Source organism: Triturus cristatus, chromosome 3_1 (assembly GCF_964204655.1).
Source record: "Triturus cristatus chromosome 3_1, aTriCri1.1, whole genome shotgun sequence".
Lineage (NCBI taxonomy): Eukaryota > Metazoa > Chordata > Amphibia > Caudata > Salamandridae > Triturus > Triturus cristatus.
This window is the reverse complement of record NC_140583.1, coordinates 716438624-716456999: the sequence shown is the minus strand read 5'-3', so window position 1 is coordinate 716456999 and position 18376 is coordinate 716438624.

The window sequence follows — 18376 nt, the reverse complement described above, 5'->3', positions numbered from 1 at the left end:
AGAAAAGAGCACATGTGCTAACAGCTACTTGAGACCATGAGCATGTGGAACCTGGGTGAGTGATTAGACTAGAGCAAAGGAAATGACCCTTGGTGATGTTGAATGTGTTAGCGTTACACACTGCTATCTGAAATACCACACAGTGCTGAATAGTAAGCATGGGAGTGCAGGAGAAGCCGCTGCCTGTGTGCTAAGAGTGTGTTTTTGGAGACTGTGTATTGTCAGGTGCAAGAGAGATCCGCATGGACGCTTGCACAACTGCATGGAGACTGCAGAGATGTATGTAAGATCACCTGTGGTAAGGGTTAATTGGAGTTTTGAACATGTAGGAACTACCTCACCCATTGCAGGAGTGGAAGGAAAATCTACCCTGTTGTTTTCAAATGTGTTAGCATTTGTCTCTCATCTGTGAGATAGTGATTTGTGCTGAATGCTAACCATCACAGTTCAAGAAAACAAGCTGCCCCTTTCCTACGAGTGCAAGTCTTACAGAACAAGAGCAACACAAATTAAATCTCTGACAACAATTCCTGTGTGCACACAGACTCATGGTGTGATTCTAGGCAGAAAACGATATTTGATTGGCAATTTCAAAGCACATTTACTACTGTGGTAGAGCAAGTGATAATTACTGTAACAGCCTGACACATTTTCCTTGTAGTTTAGAGAGGCAGAAAAGAGCACATGTCCTAACAGCTACTTGAGACCATGAGCATGTGGAACCTGGGTGAGTGATTAGACTAGGGCAAAGGAAATGAGCCTTGGTGATGTGGAATGTGTTAGCGTTACTCACTGCTATCTGAAATACCACACAGTGCTGAATAGTAAGCATGGGAGTGCAGGAGAAGCAGCTGCCTGTGTGCTAAGAGTATGTTTCTGGAGACTGTGTATTGTCAGGTGCAAGAGAGATCTGCATGGACGCTTGCACAACTGCATGAAGACTGCAGAGATGTATGTAAGAGCACATGTGGTAAGGGTTAATTGGAGTTTTGAACATGTAGGAACTACCTCACCCATTGCAGGAGTGGAAGGAAAGTCTACCCTGTTGTTTTCAAATGTGTTAGCATTTGCCTCTCATCTGTGAGATAGTGATTTGTGCTGAATGCTAACCATCACAGTTCGAGAAAACAAGCTGTCCCTTTCCTACGAGTGCAAGTCTTACAGAACAAGAGCAACACGAATTAAATCTCTGACAACAATTTCTGTGTGCACACAGACTCATGGTGTGATTCTAGGCAGAAAACGATATTTGATTGGCAATTTCAAAGCACATTTACTACTGTGGTAGAGCAAGTGATAATTACTGTAACAGCCTGACACATTTTCCTTATAGTTTAGAGAGGCAGAAAAGAGCACATGTCCTAACAGCTACTTGAGACCATGAGTATGTGAAACCTGGGTGAGTGATTAGACTAGAGCAAAGGAAATGAGCCTTGGTGATGTTGAATGTGTTAGCGTTACACACTGCTATCTGAAATACCACACAGTGCTGAAAGTAAGCATGGGAGTGCAGGAGAAGCAGCTGCCTGTGTGCTAAGAGTGTGTTTCTGGAGACTGTGTATTGTCAGGTGCAAGAGAGATCTGCATGGACGCTTGCACAACTGCATGAAGACTGCAGAGATGTATGTAAGAGCACATGTGGTAAGGGTTAATTGGGCTTATGAACATGTAGGAACTACCTCACTCATTACAGTACTGCAAGGAAAATCTACCCTGTTTTTTTCAAATGTGTTAGCATTTGACTCCCATCTGTGAGATGGTGATGTGTGCTGTATGCTAACCATCACAGTTCAAGAAAACAAGCTGCCCCTTTCCTACGAGTGCAAGTCTTACAGAACAAGAGCAACACAAATTAAATCTCTGACAACAATTCCTGTGTGCACACAGACTCATGGTGTGATTCTAGGCAGAAAACGATATTTGATTGGCAATTTCAAAGCACATTTACTACTGTGGTAGAGCAAGTGATAATTACTGTAACAGCCTGACACATTTTCCTTATAGTTTAGAGAGGCAGAAAAGAGCACATGTCCTAACAGCTACTTGAGACCATGAGCATGTGGAACCTGGGTGAGTGATTAGACTAGAGCAAAGGAAATGAGCCTTGGTGATGTTGAATGTGTTAGCGTTACACACTGCTATCTGAAATACCACACAGTGCTGAATAGTAAGCATGGGAGTGCAGGAGAAGCAGCTGCCTTTGTGCTAAGAGTGTGTTTCTGGAGACTGTGTATTGTCAGGTGCAAGAGATATCTGCATGGACGCTTGCACAACTGCATGAAGACTACAGAGATGTATGTAAGAGCACATGTGGTAAGGGTTAATTGGGCTTTTGAACATGTAGGAACTACCTCACCTATTGCAGGAGTGGAAGGAAAATCTACCCTGTTGTTTTCAAATGTGTTAGCATTTGCCTCTCATCTGTGAGATAGTGATTTGTGCTGAATGCTAACCATCACAGTTCTAGAAAACAAGCTGCCCCTTTCCTACGAGTGCAAGTCTTACAGAACAAGAGCAACACAAATTAAATCTTTGCACACAGACTCATGGTGTGATTCTAGGCACAACACAGTATTCCTGGGTGATACCAGTACACCTTAAGTTATGGTGAAGACATACTCTATAATATCTTACAAGTTCAAGGCAGTTAAATATCTTCCAAAACATAAAATGTAAAACACAACTTTAAAACAAATTTCTATTATTTATATCAAAATACACCACATACATCCCCTCTCAAATTCATAACTCACCTTTAAAAGTAGTTAGTTGAGAAAGAAATGTGCCACTCACACAGCAGATTATCATCTCTGAGCTGTACTCCTCTCACCAAAACCACTAAATGGCACACCTTCCCTCTATTTTTCACACATATACATGTTAACTTCAAATCACATTCCTTCCCACATTTTTTTAAATGGAAGCACACATTTCTATTGGTTGCAAATTTCAACCCTTTCCAAATGATTCCTACCCCCAACATGACTTCTGCCTGCTAGCATAGCAACAGATCATGGAACACTGGTGTGAGCAGAGAGGTCAGAAGTTCAGCACACAATGTTTCTAATCCAAAGAGCAAGAGTGCTTGACTTTTCAAACCTAACAGCATATCCAAAGTGATGTTCTGTGGGAACACATTTTTCTGAACCAATACAAAACATGCTTTTAAAAATGTAAACATACAGCCTAGTTTTTAGTGTTGAATGGTCTAAAACAGCCAATGAGTTCTTTTTATTAAAAAAAAAGTATGTAAGCCTCCATTTTACAACTATCTTTCTTTTCATATTGCCATTCTACTGAAAGACACCTTCTGAGTGCATCCAGATCTCCTTGAAAGATGTTCACAGTGTGGATTGTAGGTCATAGCTATGTCTACTGGAGTGAAAGGTATGCAGAAAAAAGAGTCATTGTGAAAGACCTTGCTTTGCCAAATGTAGACATTAAATGGATTGGTCAGAGAGGGTTAAAGTGGCACCAATTAATGCCTTTGGTGAAATCCTTTCTCCCACAGCCTAACCTTATAATTGTGCACTGTGGTAGAAATGACCTAGGCACTTTAACTGGGGTAGGCCTGGAAATGCTTGTTAAGGACACCTTTGTGCAATTGATGTAACTTTTTCCACAAACTACCTTTGTATATTCTAATATATGCCAAAGGCAAAAGTGGAACTGGTCCAACCAATATTGTCCGCAGATTGAGAAAGCAAGAAAGCACGTCAATAAGTCTGTTTCTGCTTTCCTCAGAGACTATGGTATGGGTTCTATATACCACAAAAACTTGCGTTACAACATGCAAGGCATTTATAGAGGAAACGGTGTACAATTCACAGATGAAGGTAACAGAGTCTTCCTCTTGAACTTTAGACTCTGCATCGGTACTTACTTGTAGGTACAAAAAAACACCCAATGAACACAACTGCTCTTTTTAGAGCCAACCAACATCTAAACACTTAAACTTGATTTTCAATTCTATTTTTTTATGATTTTTTTGCCGCCGTACGCACACCGTGCGGGTACCGTGCGCGCACCGTGCGCGCACACCGCGATTTTTTGAAAAAAAATAAAATGTTTTTTTCACCCTTCGGGATCCTTCAGGGACCCCCTAACAAAGGCTAGGGGGTCAGGAACTCTCTACTCTGCCCCCTTTTCACGTTCTCCACCTTTCTTTTAAATGAAAACACACATTTCTATTGGTTGCAAATTTCAACCCTTTCCAAATTATTCCTACCCCCAACATGACTTCTGCCTGCTACCATAGCAACAGATCATGGAAGACTAGTGTAAGCAGAGAGGTCAGAAGTTCAGCACACAATGTTTCTAATCCAAAGAGCAAGAGTGCTTGACTTTTCAAACCTAACAGCAAATCCAAAGTAATGTTCTGTGGGAACACATTTTTCTGAACCAATACAAAACATGCTTTTAAAAATGTAAACATACAGCCTAGTTTTTAGTGTTGAATGGTCTGAAACAGCCAACAAGTTCTTTTTATTTAAAAAAAAAGTATGTAAGCCTCCATTTTACAACTATCTTTCTTTTCATATTGCCATTCTACTGAAAGACACCTTCTGAGTGCATCCAGGTCTCCTCCTCACTCCCTGAAGTAGACTGCTGTTCTGCCATTTTCAAGTAAAATTGATAGCTGTTCAGCTCCTTGTCCCAAGAAATAAGAAGAAATAGTGAGGGGAGTGGGTGTGGAGTTTGAAGTTTCTGGAACAGAAACTACTATGAACCAATGCTTCTGAGTGGCATTTATAGAGGAGATGGTGTACATTTCACAGATGAAGGGAACAGAGTCTTCCTCTTGAACTTTAGACTCTGCATCGGTACTTACTTGTAGGTACAAAACAACACTCAATGAACACAACGGCTCTTTTTAGAGCCAATCAACATCTAAACACTTAAACTTGATTTTTAATTCTATTTCTTTTATGAATTTTTTGCCGCCGTGCGCGCACCGTGCGCGCAACCCGCGATTTTTTGAAAAAAAATAAAATGTTTTTTTTCAACCTTTGGGATCCTTCAGGGACCCCCTGACAAAGGCTAGGGGGTCAGGAACTCTCTACCCTGCCCCCTTTTCACATTCTCCACCTTTCTTTTTCACTGTCACACACAAAATGGCGTCCCACACTTCCTGATTTCGACCGATTCGAATGTTGACTGACATCTAACCACCAATCAGAATTACGCTCGCGGACATTGAGTGCGCGCACCGTGCGCGCACCGTGCGCACTTATAGATATTTATGTACTTTTAACTGCAATTTTCTCAGGAACAACTGAACAGATTTACACCATATATCCAAAAGGCACATGCCTGACCTGAGGACTACCTCTTTCCCAAATTTCAAGTAATTCTGTTCAGCCGTTCGGGCTGTACTTTCGACTAAAGGTCCTCTGGGAAAATGCATGGGGAAAACGCGTTTTGGGACCCCCTTTTTTTTCAGCCTCCACTTTATGAATTACCCCGAGACTTTCAGGGTAGGAGCTGAGCGGAGCGCCCCATTAGTTTTGAAAATTTCACGAAGATAAGTCAACCGGCGCCAAAGTTATTCAAAATAGAATTTTCAGATTTCCTATGGGAACTCGGTCCTAACTATAACTATCTACTGGTGACCGCCAGTAGATAATATATATACACATATGCATATACACACACACACAGACATATATATATATTACCTCCTGGCAGTCGCCAGTAGGTAGTTATAGTTAGGACCTATTTTCCATAGGAAATCCGCAACATTCTATTTGGAATAATGTTGGCGCCGATTGACGAATCTTCGCGAAATTTTCCAAACTTTTGGCCAGCTCCGGTACGCTCCTATCCTGAAAATTTCACGGTGATTCGTCAAGCGGGGGACGAGAAAAAAGGGGAGTCCCAAAACGTGTTTTCCCCATGCATTTTCCCATAGGACCTGTTGACACAGCTACAGCCCGAACTGCTGAACGGAAGTACACCAAATTTGGCAAAGAGGTTGTCCTCAGTTCAGACTCGTGCCTTTTGCTTAAATGGTGTAAATCCGTTAAGTAGTTCCTGAGAAAATTAGAGTTAAAAAGATAGATATATCTGGGCGGAGCCTAACCACACATCTCATCGTGAGATCTGATTGGCTGTCAGTACTTCATCCAAGAAGTGTTCGCAGCCATCTTGGGACCAATATACATGATAGCACCTCATTAAAAAGCATTGCAGTTAATAGAAGGTTTTATGACTTTAGTTACATTATAAATCATTTGTTGATGGTGCCATACTCATTTTATAAATTGTGGTGTGTTCTAAGGTGATTTTACCATGTGAAAAAGCCTTCTGCTGTGATATCATGAATCATGTTTGAGAGAAAACTATTTTCTCATGCTTTTCCCACAGAGGTTTGGAATGTGATCTATAAGCTAAACTGAGAGCATATTTTCTGTAAATTCACATTATCTTTCTCAGTCATGTGAGAATGAAGTCTGACATTCTCAGTAAAACATGTACATCCAACAAGTGCAGAGACTGTCAGTTGATTCCTTTGTGTTCTACTGCAGCTTCCCAGAGTGTTCTAAAGAACAACTAGAGCGCTAACAGCCCTACTTATGACAAACGTATGGCACACCTGAAGCCATCTTGATTGGAATAAAGTGGTAACTCTTAAAACATTTAATTTAAAAAGGAACAAAATGAGGGGTTTCATTTTGCCATAGAAAGTATGATTAGTGCTGCAGAAAGAAAAATTAGGGCACATTTTGAGTGACTTCTCAAATCCTCTTATATTTCATTAAAAAATTCTGACATGCAGGCTGAAACATGCACTTTCAATACCAGCAGCAGACTTCCCTGGTGAGCAGTAGCTTTACTACAGTGATCTAATGAGCAACTAGAGTGCTAACATTCTGAATTTATGGCAAATGTGTGACACATCTGAATGCCTTCTTGATGGAATCAAAGTAAAAAACTGAAAGCATTTCCTACTGAGGAGACTGTAGCAAATGAGGAAATTAGGAAACTTCATAACAAATAAGTCTCCCAAAATGGCTACCAGAGACAAAAGAGCCCAAATGTAGCACAAATATCACCCAGATGTAGCCCAAGTATAGCCCAATGACAGAATGTCCCAGAGTGTTTTAACGAACAACTAGAGCGCTACCAGTCTTACTTATGACAAAAGTATGGCACACCTGAAGCCATCTTGATTGGAATAAAGTGGTAACACTTAAAACATTTAATTTACAAAGGAACATAATCAGGGGGTTCATTTTGCCATAGAAATTATGATTAGTGCTGAAGAAAGAAAAATTAGGGCACATTTTAAGTGACTTCTCAAATCCTCTTCTATTTCATTAAAAAATTCTGATATGCAGACTGAAACATGCACTTTTAATACCAGCAGCAGACTTCCGTGGTGAGCAGTAGCTTTACTACAGTGATCTAATGAGCAACTAGAGTGCTAACATTCAGAATTCATGGCAAATGTGTGATATATCTGATTCTGAATGCCTTCTTGATGGAATCAAAGTAAAAAACTGAAAGCATTTCCTACTGAGGAGACTGCAGTAAATGATGAAATTAGGAAACTTCATAACAAATAAATCTCCCAAGATGGCCACCAGAGACAAAAGAGCCCAAATGCAGCACAAATATCCCTCAGATGTAGCCCACATGTAGCCCAATGACAGAAGTGTGCAAAACACTTATTTTTTGTGCATTTGCAGTTTTATATAGTGCAGACTTGTCAGGTATTGGAGTGCTTTATATGAGCATTGGTTACATCACACAAGATCAAATTCATTTTGGTTGTAGACATGGGGAGATTAAGTGATTTGACCAGAATCACAGAATGTTGAGCTGAAGCAGAAACTCCAACCTGGTTCCCCAGTTGCAAAGTCTGCAGCTCTGGAAGTAACACCACATACTCTCCCCTAAGTGCAACATTTAATCAAGTGGTCAACTGGATACAAAAAGTAAAGATTACAAATAATTTAAAAGTTCTTTGTCGCTATTTGAAAACTCGAAAAATATGTCCTCATTTTAGTTTTTTAGAGCACTAACCATACTTTTGATGCAAATAAGACCCTCTCATATATGTAATTTCTAAAGGAAATGCTCTAGGCATTACATTTTGATTACATCAAGATGACGTCAGGCGTTCCACACTTTTGTAATAAATATAGAATGTTAGCAACCTAGTTGTTCATTGGGATACTGTTGAGAGGCAGAGGCCAGGGTCACGGTCTCTGAAAATTGAAGGCAGGTAGGAGAGTGCAGAGGCAACAATTTGACCACACTGGGCAGGCAGGAAGGGCAGTGGCAGCACAACAGACTATGGAGGGCAGTGGAAAGGGGGGCAGGGGCAACAAACCAACAATACAGGACTGGCAAGAGAGGCTGCGGCAATATAATATACCATTGTGGGCAGAAGGAAGAGGCAGTGGTAGTACAACCATACATGCCAACAGACCCGTTTCAGCCAGGAAACGTCCAATGTTTTTAAGCTCAAATGGGCTTTATTTGATCTGTCTCCTGTCTACAATCTCCTCTTTTTCAATGTAACTCAAAGGGAAAAATCAATACCCCAGATTTTTTTCAAAATCTCCCTCTTACCAGGTTCAAAATGTTCGCAAGTATGGTACATTGGATCATGGTAGGCAGGAGGAATTGGGGTAGGGACATGGACTCGGATAACAGAGGACAGGAGGGACATGGACAGGTGCACCAAACTGACCCTACAGGGCAGGCATCAGGATTTGCAGCAGCACAATACACCACACAGGGCATGCGGGCCGGGAGTGCAGCACAACAATCCATAGAAAGCAATAGGGAGGGGACAGGACCATGCACATGGACAACAGAGAACAGAGGGGAAGGAGGCAATGGTAGCAAGCTGACCATAATGGACACACAGGAGAGAAAGCTGCAGCATAACAGACCATAAAGGGCAGGAGGGACGGATCTGGGGCATTACAATGGAACAGACAAGCCAGGAGGGAGGGAATAGGGGTCTGCACATGGAAACAGAGGGCTGGGGGCAAGGGGGCAGGGCAGGAGCAGCAAGATGACCATGGAGGTCAGGCAGGATGGGCACTAGAAACAAGACACACCATGGAGAGCAACAGTGAGACTATGATGGCATACACACAGACCATGGAGGGAAGGTGGGAGGGGGTCAGGGGCAGCTGGCTGACCACACAGGGAAGGTGGGAGGGGCCATGGCAGCACAGAAGACCATGCATGGCAAGCGGGAGGGTTAGTGGCAGCACAATGCCTATGATGGGCAAGAAGGAGGGTGCAGGGGCATGCACAAAGGACCATGGAGGATAGAAGGGAGGGTCAGGACCTGGGCACAGACAAGAGAGTTCAGGGGAAGGCGCTTCACAACAGACCGCGCGGGGCAGGCAGGAGGAGCAGTTGCAGCACAACAGACCAGGGAGGGCAGAAGGGTGTGGCAGTAAAATGGACCATGGAGGACAGGAGGAAGGGGATAGGGGCATGGCATGTGGACAGGCAGGGTGGAGGTGGCAGGGACAGGTTACAGTCATCTGACAATGCTAGGCAGGTGGAGGGGAGTGGCAGCTCAACAGAACACTCAGAGTAGATAGGAGTGGCAGGTCCATGGAACATGGTGGGCAAAAAGAATTAAGCAGGGGCATGCACAAAGACATTGGAGGGCAGGGGGAAGGAGAATAGGGGCAGCAAGCTAAGCACAGAGGCTGAGCAGGAGGTCAATGATGGGCCATAGAATTGGGCAATGGAGGGCAGGAGGAGTGGACTGGTACATCATGCTAAATGGAGGGCAGTGGCAGCACATCAGACCATGCATGGCAGGAGGGAGAAGGCTAGTCCATGGATTCAGACAACAGAGGATAGGGAGGAGGTGTATGGGACAGCAAGCTAACTGTTCAGAGAAGGTGGGTATTAGGAACTTTATTGTTTTTAAAATGTGTGTCTGTGCAAACTACTTAAAATATGAACAAGTATGCAGCATAATCTCACTTTTATTCAGGAAGAAGAGGACGTTTGTGACTGTGACTCTGGGCTCACTTGGCAGAAACACCCCCTGACCCTCCACCCCCCATCGCAAAATGTAATGCCCGTGAAAAGGGTAGGTGGACGCAGTGTTATATAGAACATAGCCTTGAGAGCACGATTGAAAATGAAAACTAGACATAGTATATGGTATAAACTATGCACCAAAAAGTGTGATATAAGATGAACCGGGCGTGAAATATAATATGCAATACATTGTGCCCAATGACAGATTCATTGGAGAGCGCGAGATAGCACAGGCAGTAGCGCGTGCTATGCGATATGCACCTTGGAGTGTAATATGCACAGGGCAGTGTTGTGTAACCTAACTAGTCTCTAAAGTTGTAATATAAAATATGTGCTGGGGAGTGTAACGTTGCATATGCACTGTGACAAAGATATGGATCCCAGATTGTAATATGTATGGCATAGTGATGTGCGTTATAACATAGGCATCGAGGAAGGCACGTTAGATGGGGTAATATAACCCGTGCGAAGGCAAGTTGGCATGACATATTCACGGGGTGGTGTTACTGTGCACATGGGCTAGAGAGCGTCATAGCATACGCACTAGCTGGTGGAATACAACACAGAGGTGTGTGGCACTCGGCGGGCACTGGTGGGTGTAACACAGCATTGGGCTCAGCCAGGAGCACGCTGTGACTCTCAAGTGAGGTTTGTCTCCTTTCCAGAGATTAAAATATAAAGTATTACACATCTGGCGGTGGATGTGTGTTTTATTAACCCGTGAGGGGGGTTTCTTGCAGGGTTTGGTCGAATTTTTGTCGAATCCCCTTTGAATGGCTTGGTGTGCATGTGTATTAAATGTGCCCGTCAATAGCTACCCATGTTTGTATAGATAAACAAGGGTGTCTACTTGGAGAGTACCCACCGGTGGGGGTGCCGGGATTAGGCACGGTAGGGTGTCAGACACGTCAGAGCTTCACTAGCGGTGTAAATACATTTCACGTGGATTCATTGTATGCATAGTCGCCTTTTAATGAATATCACGCAAAACGTCATGGTGATAGGTACATACGGTTTGTCCAGCATGTCCTAGGTGTTTCTATAAATATATATTTTTTTTAAATAATAAAAAACAAAGGCTGGCCCCGGGGGATGGGGTCCCCGGGGCCATAAGTGGCCTGAGGAGGGGGGCAACGCAGCCCTCCTCCTAAAGAACTAAAAAAAAAAAACATGACCCGGGGGTTGGGGTCCCCGGGACCGATTAAGGCCTTGGGAGGGGGGCCACGTGGCCCCCTTCCAAATTAATTTTTTTCAGCAAAAGAAAATAGGGTGCAGGCCCTGGGGGATGGGGTCCCCAGGGCCAATAAATTAGAAAAAGAAGGGGGGCCACACAGCCCTCCTTCTTAAAAAAACTTAAATAAATAAAAGACCGGCATCGCGCCGGAGGCCACGCCCCCTCCTTGCAGCACTCTGCAAACGCTCCCCCTGGCCAGTTGTAAGTTGGGGAATTAATTCCCCTTCATTACTGAGGGTCCCTGAGGGCCAACTAGCCCAACAGGTATCTCCAGTATGCGCCAGGGAGCTGCGTTGCAGACAGGTGTTCTGAGGCCACGCCCCTTTTTACACCTCTATGAAATGCAGCACTGTGGCGCTTACTGAAGGTACCTAGTGGGCTAGTTTGACCCTAGGGACCCTTAGGATTCAATGGGGCTTAATCTCTCAACTTAGAACAGCCACAGGGCGCGTTTGCACAGTGGTGAAGGGAGGGGACGGGGCCTGAGGTGACGTGTGCAAACACGCCCTGTGGCGCGTTTTAAGATGGGGAAATAATTCCCTTTCAATCCTGAGGGACCCTGGGGGCCAACTAGCCCACCAGGTGCTTCCAGTAAGTGCCACTGCTCTGCGTTGCAGAGAGGTGGTGCAGGCCGTGCCCCTTTTTACACCTCTCTGCAATGGCGCTTACTTGACGTACCTAGTGAGTTATTTTGCTCCTAGGGACCCTCAGGATTCAAGGGGACTTAATCTCCCAACTTAAAACGGCCACAGGGCGTGTTTACACAGTGGGGAAGGGAGGGGACGGGGCCTGAGGTGACGTGTGCAAACACGCCCTATGGCGCGTTTTAAGTTGGGGAAATAATTCCCCTTCAATCCTGAGGGCCCCTGGGGGCTAACTAGCTCACCAGGTGCTTCCAGTAAGCGCCACTGAGCTGCGTTGCAGAGAGGTGGTCCAGGCCGTGCCACTTTTTACATCTCTCTGCAACGCAGCTCTGTGGCGCTTACTGGAGGTACCCAGTCTAGTTGGACCCTAGGGACCCTCAGGATTCAAGGGGACTTAATCTCCCAACTTAAAACGGCCACAGGGCGTGTTTACACAGTGGGGAAGGGAGGGAACGGGGCCTGAGGTGACGTGTGCAAAAACGCCCTGTGGCGCGTTTTCAGAGGTAGTTTTAATCCTCTGCCCTGTTATATACTAGGGACTTACAGAGGAGGTCATGCTAATCACAGGGGGACCCCAACGCATAGTGTTCCCTAGTGTATGTAGGTGTTTTCACTGTATTCTGAGTGTCTTTTAACATAGCACTGGCTCTAAGACTTAGTTACCACCAGTATTCGTCTGAAAAAGTTGAGGGTAAAGGATGATTTTGTAACAAGGCTTCTTTCTGCTCTTCTTTATCCTTCTTCCTGCACTTTTCTTCGTCTTTGAGGAATTCTGTTGCTTTTTTCTGCATTTCTTTTTTTTCTTTCTGTGCGTTTTTTCTTCTTTCTTCACATGTCCTATCTCTGTAGGCATAGTTAGGAATTAGCATTTAAAAAACCTTAGAAATTCACTGAAGAAACCATAGGTTTCAGGGGCGTTATAGTTAGCTGGACTTTTCACTCATACAAAACCATTGAAATTCCCCCATTATAGTTAGTTCAGCTAACTATAACTCGTGCACCCGCAATGCACTGCTGATGATGTCACATATTACATCACTCATGACATGGCCAGTGACAACACTCATGACATCTCTGATGACATCTCAAATGACATCACTCATGACATCACTCATGACATCATCCTTGTGATAGAGTGGCAGACCTCTTCTCCCCCTAATATAACCTTTGATACACACATTCAAAAATAGAAACTACAATTTTCAATGGACATACCAATACCAGTCACAACCTATTCAGTAATTCTAAGATCCACATACACATCCAACAGTCCTATACAGTCACTCATACATGTACTCACTCATCATATGTACTCATATACCTATACATCCTGTTACACAACGCCCCTCATCCATAGAGTTACTCACACACATAGTCACTCATGCTAATAAAGAATCAAACATCCATTTACTTGCATATACAGTTATACACACACCACCACACTTACTTCTACAGAAACTTACACATACTTAGTCTTTTAAACAATCACTTATAGAAACACATACTTATTCATACAGGAACTATTCCAATCTCTCACTCTCACATATACTCACTTATATACACCAATAGACACATATACTAGTTTAAAACATATGTAGTTACTCATAAAGACACTATTGAGACAGTCCTTCACTCACACCCATGCACACACTCATCCACCCATACAGTCCTGCACACATGAGGTCTTCAACACATACAAACAGTGAATCACTCATTCATGCACCTATGCACTATGTAATACCCCCACGAACCATACAGACACTCAGACTGATACTCAAAAAACCAACTAATAACCTATATAGACACTCATGTAGCTACTCACCAACCCATGCAGCCACTTATACACAAAGTGAGAGACTGATACAGATATTTACATATTTAAACATTACTCACTAAGCCATGTATTCACTAAGATACACTTAATCAGTCAGTTATACAATCAATTTTTCAAAAACAAATCATCCATTTAGACACTTATATACCCATTTATTCTTCCATCGACCTTGAGATATACATATATAAAACATATGTAATTTTTGGAAAAACACACATTCACTGGATGATGTCATCAGTGATGTCATTTGAGATGTCATCAGTGATGTCATCAGTGATGTCACTGGGCATGTCATGAGTGATGTAAAATGTGACGTCCTCAGCAGTGCATTGCGGGTGCGCGAGTTATAGTTAGCTGAACTAACTATAACGAGGGAATTTCAATGGTTTTGTACGAGTGAAAAGTCCAGCTAACTATAACGCCCATGAAACCTATGGTTTCTTCAGTGATTTCTAAGGTTTTTTAAATGCTAATTCCTAACTATAACGTACCTGAAACCTATGTTTTTTTTCAGTGAATATATATATATATATATTTATATATATACATATAGATATATATATATATATACCAGCAACGAAGTTCGCTCTTACCCGAGCCTCTTGCGATGACGTTTGTGTGGTGGGATGGCGAGTCCCCACAAATCCTCTCACAAGATGCTGGAAATGTCACTGAAACAGCATGCCGCGGACTCTGCTTTTTTGCTAAATATGTTGTTTAATGGTGGCACAACAACTCTACGCGTTTGGGAGCCAATGCTCCTTGCTCCTTTTATATATATATATATATACACACACACACACACAGTAAAAGAAAGTGTGATTGAACATTATCATTTCCAAAAATTTGAATTTCGAAAGAAACCAATTTGTCTGTGTGATCAGTTTTAGGTGATGGCCAGTAGATGATTCAGTGAAGGAGAGTGTTAACTTCTTTCTTGTATGTCAGAAGTGAGAGGGCACATTGTTTCAGTAGTTTATCTTGCCTTACCGTAAATTGAGAATTTTCTTGGTCACTATATTTGAACTGTGGTATGTGCGAACATGTCCACAAAGGTTTTTTTTGGGTCATAATGTGAGGGATGTTTCTGAGAGTGTACTGACAGTGTAACACCAAAGCAGTGCCATTGCTATGCTCAGTCGGCTATGTGGCTATGTCAGTCAAGACCAGAGATTTACACTTCCACCACATGACATTTAGGAGATTAAGATGGTGGGGCTAGTTGCAGAGGCCCAATAGAGGCTAGTGTAGGAATCTCGCTTGACCTCACTGCACATTGTCTTTTTATATTAGTGTGTTTTCTTTTTTCACGTGCAGCATTTCAAGAGTATGTTTTGTGGATGTTGCTTAAAGTAAAAAAAAAAAAGTGTGTATGTATGTGCTACTTCTATAGCATGAACATAGTCAAAAGGCAGTGGAGTGCTGCACATGGTGAAAGTCTAGTATAAATTCAACAGGTGATAGAAGAGGTAGCTGGAATAGGTGAACTGTGGTGAGTACAACCATTATTCAATTACAATATAGGCCTCAAACCTCCAAAGAGATAGTGTATAAATAACTGTCAATGAATGACAACCATGACTGGTAGGTGATTTTGAAGCTTGCCCGCATCATAGGGAGAACAAGGGGCATATTATCAAGAGAATTATTGCCGCTTTAGCGGCCGTTTTCAGCCGAAAAGCGATGATAATTTGATCGCAGTATCAACAAGGGCAAGCTAACGCGTGTTTCCATGAGTGAAATGCCCTTTAAACTCCACTTTGCATGTCAGCGATGAATATCGCTAATGACATGCAAAGGAGGTGTTCCCTTACATTACTCCCTTGAAATCTGCACTGACACAGCAGCGCAATATTATCAAGCCTCAAGCAAACCTGCGATGTGATAAATAAACCGCGCTAACCGCGGTTATCGCGGGTTTGTAACGCCTGGTCAGAAACTGACTTAGCCATACTTTTAATGGCAGCTGGATTGTACGGCTGAGGCAGCGGGTCATATCAAGGAAACGCGCTAAATATCGCAAGCCGTTATCGCAGGATTTAATCGCTGTGGAGATATGCCTTGATAATAATGCCATATCTCGGCGATTAAATCCAGCAATAGGCGGCGTTGAACAGAATCGCACAAAGCGGGAAATGCGATATTTAGCGCGTTTCCTTGATAATATGCCCCGAAGTGAGAAGGGCATAGATGTTGGGTTTCTCAGTAGAATGACTAAATGAAATTAGGTACTGAGCAGAAGTTTTATATGTTGGTCCAGTGCAAGAATGTTTTGGAGAAAGCTTTCAGGGATTTCAGAGATGCCACTAAAACCATCATAACTCCTAAGGAACGTTTTTGTACTTGACTGTTAAGAAGCTACATTGATGTGTTTGAGGGTAAAAAAGGGGTCATGGATAGGGATTTCTGGTTTATTGGTTAAGCCGCTCTTCAACTGAACTGAGCCAGCATTTAGCCAATTGCCACTCATCTGGCCATTGGAAAGAGAAACCTCACTTATGCCTCCCTTTGCATCAAACAAGAATCAAGACCATAAGATTTAATAGGAGGTGTTTACACTTCGTAAAGTGTGCTGTAATTATTGGTCTCGGATGTGGCAAATGCAGAGGAAAAAGTAAAGAGATCATCACTAGCTTCCCAATACTAGTACCTACTGCCCCACAGCACATCTGGTACTTCCAATGGGCTCTGGGGTACCAGTCCACTGGGTTTGGATGGGGTTTAATAAGATGGCAATGATAGTGGGCTTTCCAACTTCCTGGGGCCTTCTAGTCTTTTAGCCTCTAAGCAGGTCCTTCAATGTAAGGGACATCATGGGATGACAGGAGCCGCCATTAAGATGCCTGGATAAATAATGCTTCCGATCCTCATGCCTTGCCTTTCAAAAGCAAGTCCCATATGAAGAGTTTCCCTGCACCAGCACATCTGTTTTTTATATGGATTTGGCAACTGCTGCAGTTTAGTTTTGGACAACTCCCCCCCCCCCCCGAGAAATTATTAGCTGCAATGGACATTTATTTAAACAAAATATGTCTTGTTGTGCACAGGGTCTTCCTGTAATGGATATTAATACATGTTATCGTTTTAGAATATGGAATGCATGCCTCAAAAATAGAGAAGACTGAATGCCTAAATACAGACAAAACAGAGAGGAGGCAGGGAAGCCATTATCTTGGACAGATTCTTGGATTGGAAAAGCCCTTGCCCAGTCCTCTTGTGCTGGAGAGCTAGTCTTCCTAGACGTCCAAACCAGCTGTGTGTTTGTCGGCATGGCTGTGTTTGTTGTCGTGTTAAGTATCCTGCAGAGTCTGTTCATGCCCAAGCTAGAGTTACGCAAATGGTCACTGCAAACATCCCCGCCTCTGAGAGGGATTTTCAAACTTGCCATGTTGGGGAACTATTTTTGTAGTTTTTCCTAATGGTATGTCATAAAATATCTCCTTAGACATTGTTGACTAGCTATCTCCTCCACCACAGGAGGCTTCAATGCTGGGGTTCCTTGCAAGTTAAGCCACTAGTAACGGTAGTCTTAAGAAGCCTGCCCTGGAGTCCAATCTTTAGCCTGCCCTTCCCAAAGTTCAGATAGATTGGTCAAGGTAGGTCCAAAGAGAGTATTTCTCATTTTAAGTGATCTAGGAATATTTGTCTTTTTTCTGCAGTAAAACTGCTGAACAGATATTATACCAAATTTGGCATGAGAAGAGAGCTATATTCCGAAGAGACTCCATTTAGGATTGCTGTAAATCCGTTCTATAGTTCTAGAATGTTCCTTCTGTCAGACGATGTCATGTGAACTTGAAAGGATTATTCTTCAATATATTTGAAGCATTCTATTTGCAAACTATTTGCAAATGTTGGTTCATAAATTGTTCGGGGCCAACAGCTAAAGTTTAAAATAAATCATAGAGCATTTATTTCTTACATCTTAAGGTTCATGAACTTCGAAGGAATCTGCGAACATGTGGAATGTTATTGGCTATTTTAACCTGAAAATACTTGTTGTGGACAACACTTTCTAAATGTATAGATCAATCATATGTTGGAGGCGAGGGAATGTATAAAGAAATATGAGTGGACATAGTGAACACACCTAGGCCCAAGGATTGTTAAGCGATATGCGACCAAACTTGACCCAAAATGAATAGAAACACAATTTACATAGCTGTGTTTGTGGAATGCAGACGGTAAGTGAATCACGCTTCTCACTCATTGGCCAATGAATCACAGCCTCCCATTCCAAACTGATGGTGTTAAACGATCACCAGAGGTAGCTTGATGACCAGTAGGACATAATTACTTACGGTAATGGCCCACTAGCCGGACATACTTGTTCCCATCTCCTGGGACAGGAATCTTCTGCCCATGGCTGGTTGTCCACAGTTGATACTGGGGCCTTTGGTGCAGGTTGTTGCTGAAGTATATGCGTAAATGATGCTCTTCCTCATCGCAGACCATGTGCAGCGGGGTCTTTTGAATGGGATTGGACTCAGAGTGCGCACAGTGGAATGCAGCTTTAGCCAGAAGCCAACCTGTAAAATAACATGACCATATTTACTGAAGAACTATTATCAAGGGCAAGTTATGGTTCCTTCTACTGATCGGAAAATAACATTCATTATACAAACCCATTCAATT